The 14,278-nt window shown below is 47.8% G+C and overlaps 1 protein-coding gene across 1 annotated transcript in view; it reads right to left on the bottom strand.

The window, feature by feature from the left end:
• The window catches only part of NGFR (nerve growth factor receptor), a 38,950-nt gene extending 28,078 nt beyond the window's left edge, over window positions 1–10,872 (bottom strand). Inside the window, exon 1 of the mRNA XM_044444689.1 lies at window positions 10,752–10,872. The gene's annotated coding sequence lies outside the window, so the exon portion shown is untranslated. The remainder of the gene's footprint in view (window positions 1–10,751) is intronic.
• Between the last annotated feature and the right edge of the window lie 3,406 nt (window positions 10,873–14,278).

Genomic DNA, 14,278 nt, shown 5'->3' with positions numbered 1-14,278 from the left:
TTTTGTTTTTTGTTTTCAGTGCACCCCCCCCCCCCCCGCCCCGCCGCCTATTCCCTGGTTAGCTGAGGGCTTGAGCCATCTCCTTGGGGTGCTAGCAATATTAACTCTAATCCACCCCTGATTTTCTCCTCCCCGCTTTCAGAGCAGACCAGCTCCAGACCACCCCTCCCGCCCAGTGCTTCATATTAATCTTTCATTAGCTGTGCGATCTCTGGAGGACATTCTTGGGAAATAGCCATTTTCCTTCTGAATGGCAGAATGCAAAAAGTCACTCTTCACATTGAACGCCTCCATCAAAACATGCCGTGCTCTCGTTTAAACTTGCCCTTTGCTGTCACTATCAATGAGACCAGGGCCTTTGTCATGGCCCTCTCCGCCAATCCCAGCTCCTCCGCCACCGCCCGATCCCCCTTGTAATTCTAGGGAAAGAAGTAACAAGCCTAAATTGCGGGAAGAAATTTTAAGATTAAATAGGAGGAAGAATTTCTGAAAGTTTATGAGACTCGGCCACAACACAGAATGATATGGACAACTTCATTGCTCTAGGGAAAGGGCTGCAGCTCATGGACAGCACACAGGTTTTGTAGGAAGAAGGTCCTGGGTTTAATCACTGTTTAATTGCCAGGTGAAGAATCAGTTGCCTTGTCATTGGGCAGAATGAAACAGCTGCCTCAGGAAGCTTATTTTAGGTTTCAAAAGGGGGCAGCGTACAAAACTGTGTAGGCCAGGGAAAGTCGCACGTGCACGGCCTCTGTCAGGGAGAGCTGCATGCAAGAACGAAGGCAGGTGTGTGCGTATGAGTGTGTTTTAATGGCAGACTGATGTGGAAATCAGATGGAAGAAACTTTAGGATCAAATATGACTGAATGCAGGTGAAAGTGGCTTATGATGGCCACCTTGCATTGCAGGGAAAAGGGCAGAAGAGGATGTGCATTTGCAACTGAAGTCCAGAAGGCATCCACCTGAGCACAGGAGCAGGTGGAGGTGGGCACGGCCCATGAGCATGTGCTAATGTATATCTATGCATGCAAATTTATAAGCAACATAGAAATAGAATGTGTTCCACAGTAGTAGAGAAGATTGTGGCCTGGGGACCATGTGCCTCTCTGCTTCTTTTGCTATCCAAGTACTCCCTGGGGTTGAGCAACTTCCAAGATCCTGTTTGCTTTCTGTTCTTGAGATTTTTTAAAATCTTTAAACTGGACTTAGGGGGAACAGCCATTCATACAGAAGATGTCTTTAATCAGAGACCTGTCCTATGATAACCCTTTAAAAATAGAATTATCCTCTGCAAATTCAAACTTATGGACATCCTATTACCAAGGGTAGGTAACACAAAATAGAGACTATTCCTGGTAAATTGAGATTATGACATCATGACTGGCCATCTCTCCATCCTTGCCTTTTCTGTAACAACTGTAACAAAATGTCACAGCATGGAGCACTTCCACACAGTATCCCACCCAACCAGGCGGCTGTACCCTCTTCTGGAACACTCCATTCCATTCCATTCCATCCCCCTTCCCTGGTTTCCTGTTTTCCTGCTCCAACACTCCACTGACTTTCCATGCACACTGAGCATGTCCAGTCCTCCTTGTGCTGTTTGGGCTACCCCTTTAGTGTATTATTTTCTATAATAATGGGGGTTCCACTTCCAGAAACCATGAGACTAGCCCAAATCTGCTGGTATCTCCCTCTTATGTGTGGATGGTGCCATTTTGGCAAGGTAAGCAGCAGCGGTCAAGAGAACTGAGTTCACAATCAGTGTTCATTGACCTTTCTTAACCTGGTACTCCCCAGATGTTTCCCAGGAGTCCCAGCCATTCGCCACACTAACTGGGGTGGGCAGAGGCTGACATGCAGAAAATCCCAAGGGAGCCAGGGTCGAGAAGGCTAGGGCTCCCCACCCTCCAGAGCTGGGACCGTGGCCTGGTTCTGGAGCATTCTCGATGTGACACATATCAAATGCCATCGGCATTCACAACTCTTCCTGCTTACACTTTACAAATTTAGCACTATGGATGGGCACCAGGGATGCGTGCGGAATCCATTTTGGAGGTGGCAATCCACTGGATTCCCCGGGCTCGGCTCCTTGGACTCTGGGTCGCTTTGTTGAAGCCATGTGTCCGTGTTCCTGAAGAGTGCCCCAGTGTTCATGCAGTGCCCGCCAGGAATCAAGCCCCACATGGATGCTATGGGAGCAGCATGCCTCTTCCACATCGTGTGCAACAGCCTGTATTTGTGCTGCACACAACATAGAAGAAAGAGCAGGTTGCACAACCAGGTTGCACAAGCATTCCTAGATTTCCTTTTGGCTCAGCTAGCATTCTAAGAAAGTGCTGAGGCTCAGAGGAAGTGTGTGAACGCTGGGGACAGATTCTGCAGAAGTTTGTCACAATCCTGGAAGGGCACATTCAAAGGTAAACTTCTCAAGTTTTTTTTCTCTTCCAAATATGAAGGTGTTTATGATTTTTTTATCATTATCTAAAATGATCTCAAAACAAAATTCTCATAGGTTTGTACTGGCTGATTTCAAAATGTACTATTGCTTCCAGGGTGTCGGGGACCATATAGTATCTGCCTACATGAAGCTGTCCTGATTTGGATCTGGCTTTGGTGAGAAGCTTGTCAGAAAAAAGTGGTAGCAACTTTAATGACGGATTAACCTGGCTGAATACACAGAGATCTAAACACAACTTTTCAGAGCAGACTGCTTGGGCCTGGATGGGTGAAATGGTCAATTTCAGGTTCACTAATGTTCTTTTATTTTAATATCCAAAGGTTGGATACAGGTCACATCTTCTTGCCCTTTCAGGAAAAAGGAAACTTCCAAGAGAGGAAAGGGGCCCTTTATGGAATATCCCTCCACCTGATTTTGGGGGGTCTTTCCCATGCCTTGCATAGCTTAGCTCGCTCAAGTCTTTCTTCACTCTGTGTGCAGCAAGGAGGGGCTGGGGAAATCCACGTCCGATGGTGCTGCAAACCACAGGCTTGCAAGATCTACTCTTTGTCCTAGAAACTCCAGATCCACCGGAATTGGAGTGCTGTTGATCCAGTGTAAATTTGTTTTGCAAATGGAGAAGTTTGCAAAGATCGGTCACTTCTTATAAAAACCAGCCAGGAAGGGAATTCTCACCCATTGCCACTCGTTCCCAAAAGCTTTGCCCAGCCTGCTGACACCCTCCCTCCTCACATCTTTCAGGGAACCAGGGTTTTGCATCCACCTTTGGCTCAGTTGCTGAAGCAAACATCTCCCATTAACCTGGCTAAATCCTTTGCATCACAGTGAATTATTGATGGGGGCCATTAGGCTGGTGCAGAGGAGGGGAATTGGAGGCAGCACATGTGGAGAAGGGAAATGGATGGGCCACTTGGGCACGTTTTGAGGGGCAAGGAAGAGACAAACAAGTCAGACAGCAAGTCAAGCCAGACTCCGTGTGATAATGGATGTCGAAGAGCGAAGGGGGTTTTGAAGATGCGAAAAAGCTCCTTTCAATCCCATCAGGATCGCCAAGGATTGGTGGATGCTCAGGATGGGGCCCATAGTCAGAGCGGCCTCCGGCACACAGAAACTCTTGGATTTCACACCCACCTTAATCTCGAAAATGCTGGCAATGGGCAGGGCTTGCATTGCCAAAAAGAGGGCGGGGGAAGAGAGCCACAATTTGCATAAATTTACACATGCTCATGTATTCACGGAATAGGCTAATGTTCAGGTGCAAATGCAGAACTAAAGATAATTTAAATAAACATGCAGTGTATCTCCCAGCAGTGTGGGGAATCGTGGCCAGATGGCTCACAGCTGCTGTGTAGGTGCTCAGTGTTGATGGGAGAGCCCTCTTAGGGTTCTCTGTCTTTAAACTGGACGGGACAGCCCTCCAGACAGAGGATGCCCTCAAAGAGAGGTTTGCTGTCTGTACAGACAAGACAGAGGCCATTCTGGGTGACTGCAGAGATCACTGCAGACTTCAGGTAGCCCTCTTTGACTGGGAAAGCTTGGCCCAAAACCCTGAGGGATACGACCTCTTTATGTGCTCTGCTTATGGTCAAAGGCTTGCTCTTTCTTAGACCAAGCACTTGAAGGTCAAGTACCAGCATTTGAAAGGGTGTTGACTCTGACCCTGCTTCAGGTGAAGGCTTGGCCCTTCTCCTAATGGCACGGCTACACTGCAAAGCCATGAAGCCTCGAAAGCAGCACTCTGCAGTGGGGTTAGCTCTTCTCAGAGTCATCTGCCAGGCCTTCCCCAGTGATGTCCACCAAGGGTGAGCAAATCACAGGATCGACTTTTTGTCCTAGAAACTTCAGATCCACCCTTTGCAGCCTGATGCAAAACACCCAGAATCAGAAATATCAGAAGTCTAGGAATTCATTCCGGGTGCCAGGGGTCCCTGGTCCTTACACATAAACATCAGCTCCTGGTTATCCTCTGCTTGCTTCATTTAAGAAGCACAATTTAAGGCACGGTGGTGGGATCATTTGTTGTTCTACTGTTACGCATCTGAGGGCAGAAACCCTTGTCAAATAACCTAGATCAGCTTTCTGTTGCTGTAAAGCTGGAAGAGGTATACAAAGGCAGATGTAGAAAAAGGCAGTAAGCTGACCTGAAGTGCGAGGAGCCAGCAAGGCACACTGCTGACCCTGCACCTGCCGATGCACACAAGGCCAGTTGCAAAGGTGAGCAAAGAGCTGCTGTGACTGCAGCCAAGCATCATACACCTGCCTTGCAGGATTTGCAAGTCAAAGGTTTCAGGTTCAGGTGTAGATTCTGTTCTGCTTACTGGAAATCTCTCTGCACCAGATTTCAGCTTAGGTTTCAGCTCCCTCCCTGACTTTTTAACTCTTTGGAATCACCTACCAGTCTCCCCCAACCTTGTGCCTTCCAGACACATTTGGACTGCAGCACCCAGAATTCCCAGGCAACGGCCCTGCTGGATGGGAATTCTGGGAGCTGCAGTCCAATGCCTCTGAAGCCTGGGGGAGGCTGAAGGCAAGAAGCAACCTGGGCAAATCTGTAGCTTCTGAAGCACTGCCCAGCCGTGTGGCTGTCATACAAGGACCCCTTCCTCGCATGGGCATTTGCTGTGCGGCAGCAATCCCATACACCGATCTTCCCAGTCAGGCGCCCTCCAGACTTGTTGGACTACAGCTCCCATCGCCCCCAGGCAACATGCAGGATCATGGGGGATGGGGTTCTAGGCCAATCCATCTGGAGGGCATCTAACTGGGAAAGGCTGCCAAATGCATTTTCCCAGGCTTGCTTCTGAGTAGATCCAGCTACAGCTGACCAGCGCATGTCTATCGGCTACCCTCACAGGCTCTTCAGAAAAGGCCTCTGGGTCATTGCCCCGCAGGACAAACTCTCAACAAACTGTTCTTCCTTTCCTCTCTCCTCCCCAGGGAAGGATGGTGACTCCTCTGGCAGTGGGGTCCTTTATCCACTGCAGCTTCTCTTTTGATCTTTGAGAAGTTATCCATGATACCAATTGTTGGGAGTGAGCAGGGCAGTAGCTCTTGGAGCACATTTCCAGGGCATGCTGATCTGGAGGAGGAGGAGGAGTGGCGGGGGGGGGGGGGTTTGGGGTTTGGGCAATTGCGGGGGTGGGGGGGGGGGGGGGGGGGGGGGCTTTGAATGTCAGCCAATTCCAGACATTGGGGATGAGAGCAGCGGAGGCACTTATCTCAAGGCCAGACTCCCCAGGTGCTTAGGCAGCCTCTGAGAATAACCAAGTTGTACAGCTGTCGGGAGCGAGCTTGAAACAAGGGAGTTTCTCAGAGACAAAGTGGGTACAACTCTCACCCCCATCATGCAATGTCAGCAATGGAGGGCTGCCCAATTAGAGGATCGGAGTGCAGAGAGGGGAGATGCTCATTTCCAAAAGGACCCTCCAGAAAGGACGGGGTCCAAACAAACTCATAAGGAGAGTTCCCTAAAGTAAAAACTAGACTGAGTTCAACAAACCACTCTGTGCATGCTCAGAGATTCATTCGAGTGAGTTTGTGCTTCTGGAAAACACTTGGTGAATAAAGAACTTTTTGCAAAGACAGGTCTGCGGCTTTGAATGTGCAAAGGGAGGAAATGTAGCTCACAACATCAATCTCCATCCACAAAATAAGTTTACCACCAGGGAGCCCTAAAGATAGCTCTTAAAAACTTAAAAGAAAAGCTACAGTCAACAAGAAGCACCACTGACATTAAAGTCTCTTCTTCCTGCTTTGCACCCTGCCACTTGGCTTAACATTTAATCCAGTGAAGGGTTCTGCAGAACTCAAAAGTCTGCACACTGTTTAAGGGATGTTTTGCCTGGCTGTACGCTATAGCCCAAAGTTTTAGAAGTTTTCAGCACAGCTTCCTTTTGCTTTCCGTGTTCCTCAGAAGCTGCTCTTTCTCAGTTCAGCTTCACACAAGGGAAATCCCTGAATCATTTCCCCCATTCTTTTCTGTCTTTCCTTTTAAGATGACATTCTCTCTTTGGCGACAGAACCTGAGCCAAAGACTCCACTTTTGCAAGCCAGCATTGGAGCGGCACAAATGCAAAGGACGTCTCCAAGGTCAGAGTCAGGCACAGTAACATAAAACAGGAGCCCATGTGCTTCTGCCCACAGCAGCCACCCACAGGGAGCCTCGTGGTGTTACGAAGCACATGCACTGTGCGGTCGTTTCAGTGTGGCAGACAAACCGTAAATCTGCTAATAGTGAGCCCTCTGCCCGCCCATCTTCCCAAAAAGAAAGGCCAGATGAGCCAGGAAATGTCTCCTTCCAGTAACATCCTGGAATGTGAGACTGGGGTGGGAAGAAGGGAATGTGTTCCCCAGATCACAAGGCGCGCGCACGCGTGTGTGTGTCTTCCCTTCTTGCCCTTAGGCTCCAAAACGCTGTAGGCAGTCTCTTTTGGAGGCCCCATCGGTGCGGGTGTTCAAAGACAGGCTGGACATGCACATGGTGGGCATGTCGTGAATGGAGCCGGCTGGTGCCGAAGGTCAGACTAAATGGCCCGGGAGGCCCCTTCTGACTCGCTCTGTTTTTATGTTTTGCAGTACTGATCTTTATTGGCTCTTCACAGCTACAAGACAAAGCAACTCTGAAAACCCTCCAGTGAGTTGGAGAATCAGCCTCTGCTCATGTTAAGAATGTAGAAGCTGAACTGGGGACTTCACCCCAAATCATTCCCTTTCAGTACTTCTATGGGCTCCATCTTCAGGGTGGGTTCCACTGGTGAAACTCTCTAACTGGGCCACTCGTTTCTCCCAACACCTTGCTATGGGGTTGGGGACTGGGCAAGGCAATGGCTTGCCCCTTCTTGGACCCCTTCCCTTCCCCCCCCCCAACGTTCCTCCTATCCTGGTTGGCCTGAGAACCCATGGGAGCAACCCTGAGGGTGCTTCAAAGGTCCCTGCCTCTCCCTGAGTTTCCAAAATTCCCATTCCCGGGTCTTCAAGGTCTTTTTTTCCTTCCTCAGAATCCAGGTCAGGATTGAGTCCCAAGAATGGCGATCAGTTTATTCACCTCACAGTGCCTGGCAGAACTGCTGTCATGGGTTCCCCTGGCTGGGCACTGAGTGAAGGCCCACATCCCAGAAGAGGCACACTAGCAAAAACCCCATGGGCTTGCTTCTCCTCCAGGGTGTTGCAGCTTGCACTTCGAGCTGCCTCTCGTCCTGGCAAGACAAGCAAAGCCGGGGGGGGGGGGGGGGGAATGCCCTGGCCTGCTCTTCCCTGTCTCTCTGCTTGCCAGGACTGAGAAAGAAAAGGACGAGCAAGAGGAGCTGGTGGCAAAGGTGCTGAGAAGGTAGGCTCACCAAGGCAGGTGGCCTGCTGAAGTTGGTTTGAACAAGGCCCCTGAACACCTGGATCTGGTGCTGGTACATGCAATCCCCAGGTAAGGCAAAAAATAGGGGCGCATGACTCTTTGCAGAAGTGTGGTAGGGGAGAACCCAGCCAGCTTCTATAAGGAGAAGGCAAAATGGGGGTGCATGGCATTTGTCCATGCGGGATACACGTGACGCTAGAGATTGGGTCTGGGGCTGCAGAGGTGCATCAGAATCGGCTAAAGCCCAGCAGATTCCAGAGATGTAGAGGCTTCCCTCTGAAGTGACCACAATTGGCCCAAAGATGGCTTTGTGCATGATTCAGGTTTGGAAAGGGAGACAGCATGGCCCCCGAGCTGGCAGGAGTGGGGTTAAATAACTGACCAGTTGGCTGGCTAATCCAAGGGCCTATTTTAGCACAGTTCTCCAGTAACTGTGCTTTGGGGAAAGGCAAGGATGTGTATTCTTCCACCAATGCTAGGATTCACTGAGGAAAGCATCAGACTGGCTTTCAGTCACCATAACTCGCTCTCCTGCATTTATCCTCCAGAAAATTTCCTAGAAGGACCTTTGAAATGAGGGACATTTGTATATGAATTCCCTAAAAACCACGGGAGCAGGAGACAGGAAACAAATCATTTAAAAACCCTGCCCAAATCAGAGGTCTCTCCTTCCACATAAACTGCTGCCCTGCGCTTTAAAAACGTCGAACGTTTCTTCCTTAGGGCAACCTCTGCACTGACTGATATTTTCAGAAGAATGGTCAATTAGAATCATGGGGGGGATACACCAATTCTGACAAGAACAGTCTAGAAAGTTACTGGTCATGAATCACACCTGTGCACAAAACCCCACAGCACTTATTAATCCGACATCTGGCATGAGCAATGCCCTTTTAAAGAGGTGTGTCATTCAGGTCTGGCAAATGGGAAAAAACGTTCTTTCCCAGTTCAGTTAATGGGCATGAGCTCCCCAGCTTTCAAATCATGTTTGGTATCCCAGAACGTCCCTTGGCGGGGTGTGTGAATAGAAGGGAAAAGCTAAGAGGGGGATCCATGAGCAGTGTGTTCCCCGTTCAAATCTCATCTCAGCCAAGAACTGTGAACAACCTGTCAATAGCTTTTTTGCCATACCTTACACGGTTGTTTATAATAACGTTTGTCGGGCTTACCAAACCTGGTGCCCAATGGATGGCTGAGACTGCAAGCCTTATCTTCCCTGACCTCTGGCTGATAAGCGTTACCATCCAAAACCTGTGGAGGCACCAGATTGGGGATGGCTAATATCTGAGCAGTGCTCAAATAGGCGGCATGCACGCTGTGTATTATCGATGAACATGTGCACAATCAAACCTTTGTACAAAATAATAAAACTCCTGGACCGCAGAACAGCGGAGTGGCCTGGATTTTGCGACTGCAGGAGGCTTCGTTCGAGTGCCCCCTCCCCTCATTCCAAAAGGTAGAAATGCCTCTCCTAAAGTACAGTCACTGACAGCAGGAGAACATCTGCTGGCGTTTTGGCTCTGCTCTTTCCCCTTGACTCTGCTCTCCCGTGGGATGCAGCCCCTGAGTTTCCAGGAAATGGGATTGGCCCTCAGGCTGAAGGGCTTCTGCCCTCCTGATCTAGATGCGCCTGGAGATGTTTCAGGTGCAGCCAGTGGCCTTGTTTGGTGTTTGGGGAACTGACGCATCTGGAAGGCACTTTTGGCTCTCACGGCTCTGCTTATTTCTCTTTATTGATCTCCCCTCCCCCACCCCAATCCGGAGTCAGCTTTCACCTACAAATCCCCCAGTGGCTGCTGCCATGCCTGTCACATGTATTTCTGGCAGCAAGCCTGGTTGTATTCAAAATATTTTTTAGAAAAAGATTGCAAAGTCTGCTGCATGCCAGATAGAGGTGAATCATTCAGCCGCAAGTCCAGATGGACTCTTCACAAAGTCTGGAGCGTGAAACGAAGGGAAAGTTTGCTGAATTTCCTTGAATGGGGAAGAAAAGCAGCATGGAAGTTTCTCCTGCTTTTCCTGCCCTGTCAAATGCCAATACAGCAACTCTTCCAAGGTCAGATGATCAACCTGGTATCCGATACCCAGCCTTTCTGCTGCCATTCTCTGCTGAGGTTAAGTAGCAGCCATTGATTTTGCATGGGAAGGTTATTTTTAGTTATTTTTAACCAGTGCTGTGCAGAGCAGAACAGACCTGAGGTTTCCCCTGCTTGGTCCTCTTGCTGTCTGGGTACCTCATGCTTCTGCACAAGGCTGGGGAGCCCGTAACCCCCCAGATGTTGCTGGAGTGCAGTTCCCATCAGCCCCTTCCAGCAGGACCAATGGTGAGTGACGAAGGGTTCTGCAGTCAAATGGCATCCAGAGCCCTGCTTTGGGATCTGCTGCCTGTCTAGCCCAGGCCACCTCAATGGAGTCATGGCTTGAGCTCAGCCACAGCCTCACCCAGGGCATCCTCATTCAGATACAGCGTTGGGAAAATGCTCGCCAACTTACAGCTTGTCTCAAGTGCTGCCTGAGGGGCATTTCTGCTCCTGCTTCCAGGACTCCATCTTCCACAGTCCTTGGCCATTGGCCATGCAGGCTAAGGTTGATGGAAATTGCAGTGCAAAACTTCTGGAGAACATTAAGTTGCCTTCCTCTGATGCAAATTGTGAAATCTGAAATTCAGTGGTCACCTGACCTATTGATGACTGAAGAGAAGGGCAAGGGCAAGGAGTCATCTCTTGGTATGCTTTCTCTCTACTCTCCTAAAATGATTCTGAAAAACAGATTCACATCCAGATTTTAATGGGAAATACTGTTCTGTCCTGAGGAGTGGCTCTTATTGGATCTCTAACCTAGAGTCTGCCATGCCTCTTGGACCACCTTTGGCCTTTGAAAGCAAGCAGTGATGTTCTCCGCCTGCACAGGGCGGGGTGGGAATGGCACTTGTCTAGGACTTACTGTCCAGGCATGGTTCACAGACGGTTTGGTTGAAGCCGCAGGGCTGGACAACCCCTTCTCCGAGGTTGCAGGCTCTGCAGCACTCCCCGCTGGCAGTGTACCTCTCAGTGGGGCAGTTCTCCCTGGCCCAGGCCGAACCCTGTGGAAAGAAGGAAGCAGAAAGAAAGAGGTCACTCACCCTTTCAGTCTGAGATACATGACCAGATAGACAAACGTGTTCCTTGGGATGGAGGGATCTGTCCATTTCAGTTCCCCTCGGGATCTCTCTGTCTAGTCTTATGTTCAGTTCACCCTGAATAGTGAGATTTTTGTTAAATTTTGCACAAAAGTTCAAACAGAATTTGGTGCAAAGTTTATATGCAATTTTGCCTAACGTGCACATTTTTGCAGCGGTTTTCCTTATATAATGTATTTTAACAGCATTTTTGCCTGCACTTTCACCTAACATGTGCATTTGTGTATGCGTGTCTTGATGAAACAACACGCAAAATTAAGAGAGGTGCAGATTTGGATGGATAACTGAGTTTCAGTCTACATAGTCATTGGAATGTACAAAATCAGGCAGGTTTGCATTAAAATGCAAATTAAATTAATTTCTTCCCATAGAAACTATAGAGCTGAGGAACGTGCAGCCCTCCTGCTGTTGGAGTCTATCTTCCATCATCCCTGACCTCTGCCCATGTTAGGGCCTGGAGACCAAAACCATCTGGTGGGCACAGGTTCCCCATGTTCCAGTAGGCAGGGGGAAAAGGTGTAGGTTCCTTGCTTAGCAATGCCAAAAGGCAGGTCCCAATTGGGACATGCCCGGCCAGGTAAGATGGTGATAGGAAGCCTTGTGAATCAGCTTGAGAAATCCTAACAGAATATTTTCAAATGATTCAGTAAAGTACCACACAGCGATAATCTTGTTTGCACTTGCAATGTCCGCATTTTACAGATGCAGACTTGAGTCTGCAGGAGAACCTTTCAGCAAAACTCTTACCCATGGAACACCTGGCAAAGTAACAATAGACACTTATGCCTAGCTAATGAAATCTTCTCATCTGCTACAATGGGGTGGTCTCCCCATCTCTTCCCGCACCAATCGGCACACAGGGTCACTGCGGGGCTAGGACATGATTGCAGCCTTAACAATTGACCCAACACGCAAGGATAGCTGGCGTGAAAGATCCAAAACAAAATACCTCCGCTGGAGCTACGTGAGGCTGAGATGAACTAGTCCACTAAACACTGCTGACATCAATGCTTCTGAGAAGCAGGAGAAACTCTCCTTTTGACAAAGCTCTCTTGCCTCATCCTCCCAACATGTTGCAAATATAAAATCTGATCAGACAACCTCTCTGCCAGAAGGCTTGCCCTTGTGTTCAATGTGGAATGCATTTCTGGAGGTATTTATGTGAGGTTAAAATATGGGAATTTTGTTTCCATTCCTCTTGAATTAAGATATACCCAGTTCACACGTTACAGACCAAACATAAATACAAACAGAATTGTGTGCGCTTTTATATGCAATTTTGCCTAATATACACAGTTTTGCATACATAAATATTTATTTTTGAAAGCATTTCTGCACTGTTCAATTAGTCAATGCTCTCAGAATGGTTTACAAAATAAATAATCTAATCAGTCTGGACAAACAGAAGTAAAAGAAGAGAAGATACAGCAAATTGATTAAAAGCTCATCAGGTATCCAAGAGATGAGATATCCCTTGAAAGTTTTGACCTCTAAAGATGGCTCCCAAACATTCTGAGATGGTTGAGAAGAGTGTTAAAGACAGTTGCAATTAGAGGAATCATTGTATTTTGAACAGTGCATTTTATGTGTTTTATTGCATGGTGAATTATAGTCCTGAATTGTATGCTAACACTGCACAAGCTCTGCAGCCAGAATTGTGTCACAAAAATGAAGCTGATTGTGTTGAAAAAGTTTCAAGAAAAAGTTTTGCAACAGGACGTAGTTGCCCCAGATTTGCCTGCCCACTGATGGATTCCAGTAAAGCCAGCATTCTACAAACTTCTGAAAAACAGAGGCACTGTAGATTTCTGGGTTAAGATTAGGGGCATGCTTGCTCCTTATTTCCAAAACATTTTATGCTAAAACTGTGTAAGCGGCAAAAGCATGTTCACCAGTCCATACATGCATTTGTGGCAGATGCACCATTTTGTCACCCAGATAACCTCCAAAGGAAAACTACTCTTCAGGATTAGAACCAAAGGGGTCGCCTGCAGTGAGGCCTTGCATTGCTTTGCGTGAGGCACAGGAGGTATTTAGGATGCCTCAGAATGGCTGGTTTTAAAATCGCTAGCAGAGCTTGCCCTACCATGAGTTGAAGTGAGGCGGCTGATGCTAGGAGGTGGCAGAGGGGTACCTTTGGGGGCCACAGGTGCTCTGCTGTGAGCCCAGTTGTCCTGCTACCTTGATCCAGGGTGAACGATGGCGTCACCCACTGCCCGTGTCAAAGAAATATTAAATTACCAACACAGTAAACTTTTGATCTGAGAATGGTGAGGTGCCATCTTCTCCTCAGGTAACCAAAATGTTTGGGTCAGCCCTGATCACCAGTTAAAAAGTTATTAAAAAGAATCAGTCCAGACCAAAACATCTGCTGGAGTAGGAATGGATCTCATCCATATTTTTTCCCTTTCTTTACTATCCTTATCAATTTCAGAGTTTGTCTGCCTGTCATTTGAGGAGTGAAGTCAGGGGAAAGAAGAGCTCACTCTGCAAAAGAAAAAATAAAGTCTTGCTCTGTTTGCAAATCCTGAGAATTGCCCGTCCTAAGAGAGGCACCTCCTCTAAGCCTTTTCCTGTCAGATGTCTGAATGTCTCTAAGAGGAAAGCTCAGAGCAGTAACTCATTCAGAGAAATAACAGGCAGCCACCTCCAGAGGATCAGTTTGCTGCATTTCCATCACAAGCAACTGAATGATCCAGTAATGCCCAGGGCAGAGATCAACCCAGCTGGCAAGAGCAAAGCAGGGACTCACAGCAGAGACACAACAAGCAAACTCCTTTTCTGTGAAATGTGTGCTTTAGGCTCAAGGGAACGACTTAAGAAATGCATTTCTCACAGCATGTTAAAAGTGATCTTGTGACACATTATTCTGCCGCTGCACACAGTTTGAGGAATTACCGTAATAATTCCCGGATCCAGCTACAGCTGGAACACATGGAAGTGGTATGGATTTCACACAGGGTGGAATTAGCTAGTGCTTTGCCATGTGTTGACACTGACAGTCAATTGACTTCTCAAACTGCAGTGCATTTTCACTTGAAACCTTATCTCTTAAGATGAATATTTGAGCCTTGCTGGGACAAAAATCCCATGAAAAGAATTCCAAGGAATTCTTCCTATTCTGACTTTGCTTACATCTGAAATTGTATTGTCCTTGTACGCATTAACAAAATGTTGAATTCATCAATTGCCCTAAAATTAGTCCATAAGACTTACGGTTTTTGTAAACATTCATTATTTTCAATGACATCTGAACATTTTTAAAATGCATAAACTTAATGTCTGAAGTACT

Source organism: Varanus komodoensis, unplaced genomic scaffold (genome assembly GCF_004798865.1).
Source record: "Varanus komodoensis strain SLA01 unplaced genomic scaffold, ASM479886v1 scaffold45, whole genome shotgun sequence".
NCBI classification, from domain to species: domain Eukaryota; kingdom Metazoa; phylum Chordata; class Lepidosauria; order Squamata; family Varanidae; genus Varanus; species Varanus komodoensis.
The sequence above is the reverse complement of the archived record's forward strand: the minus strand, read 5'-3'. Positions and strand labels throughout refer to the sequence as shown.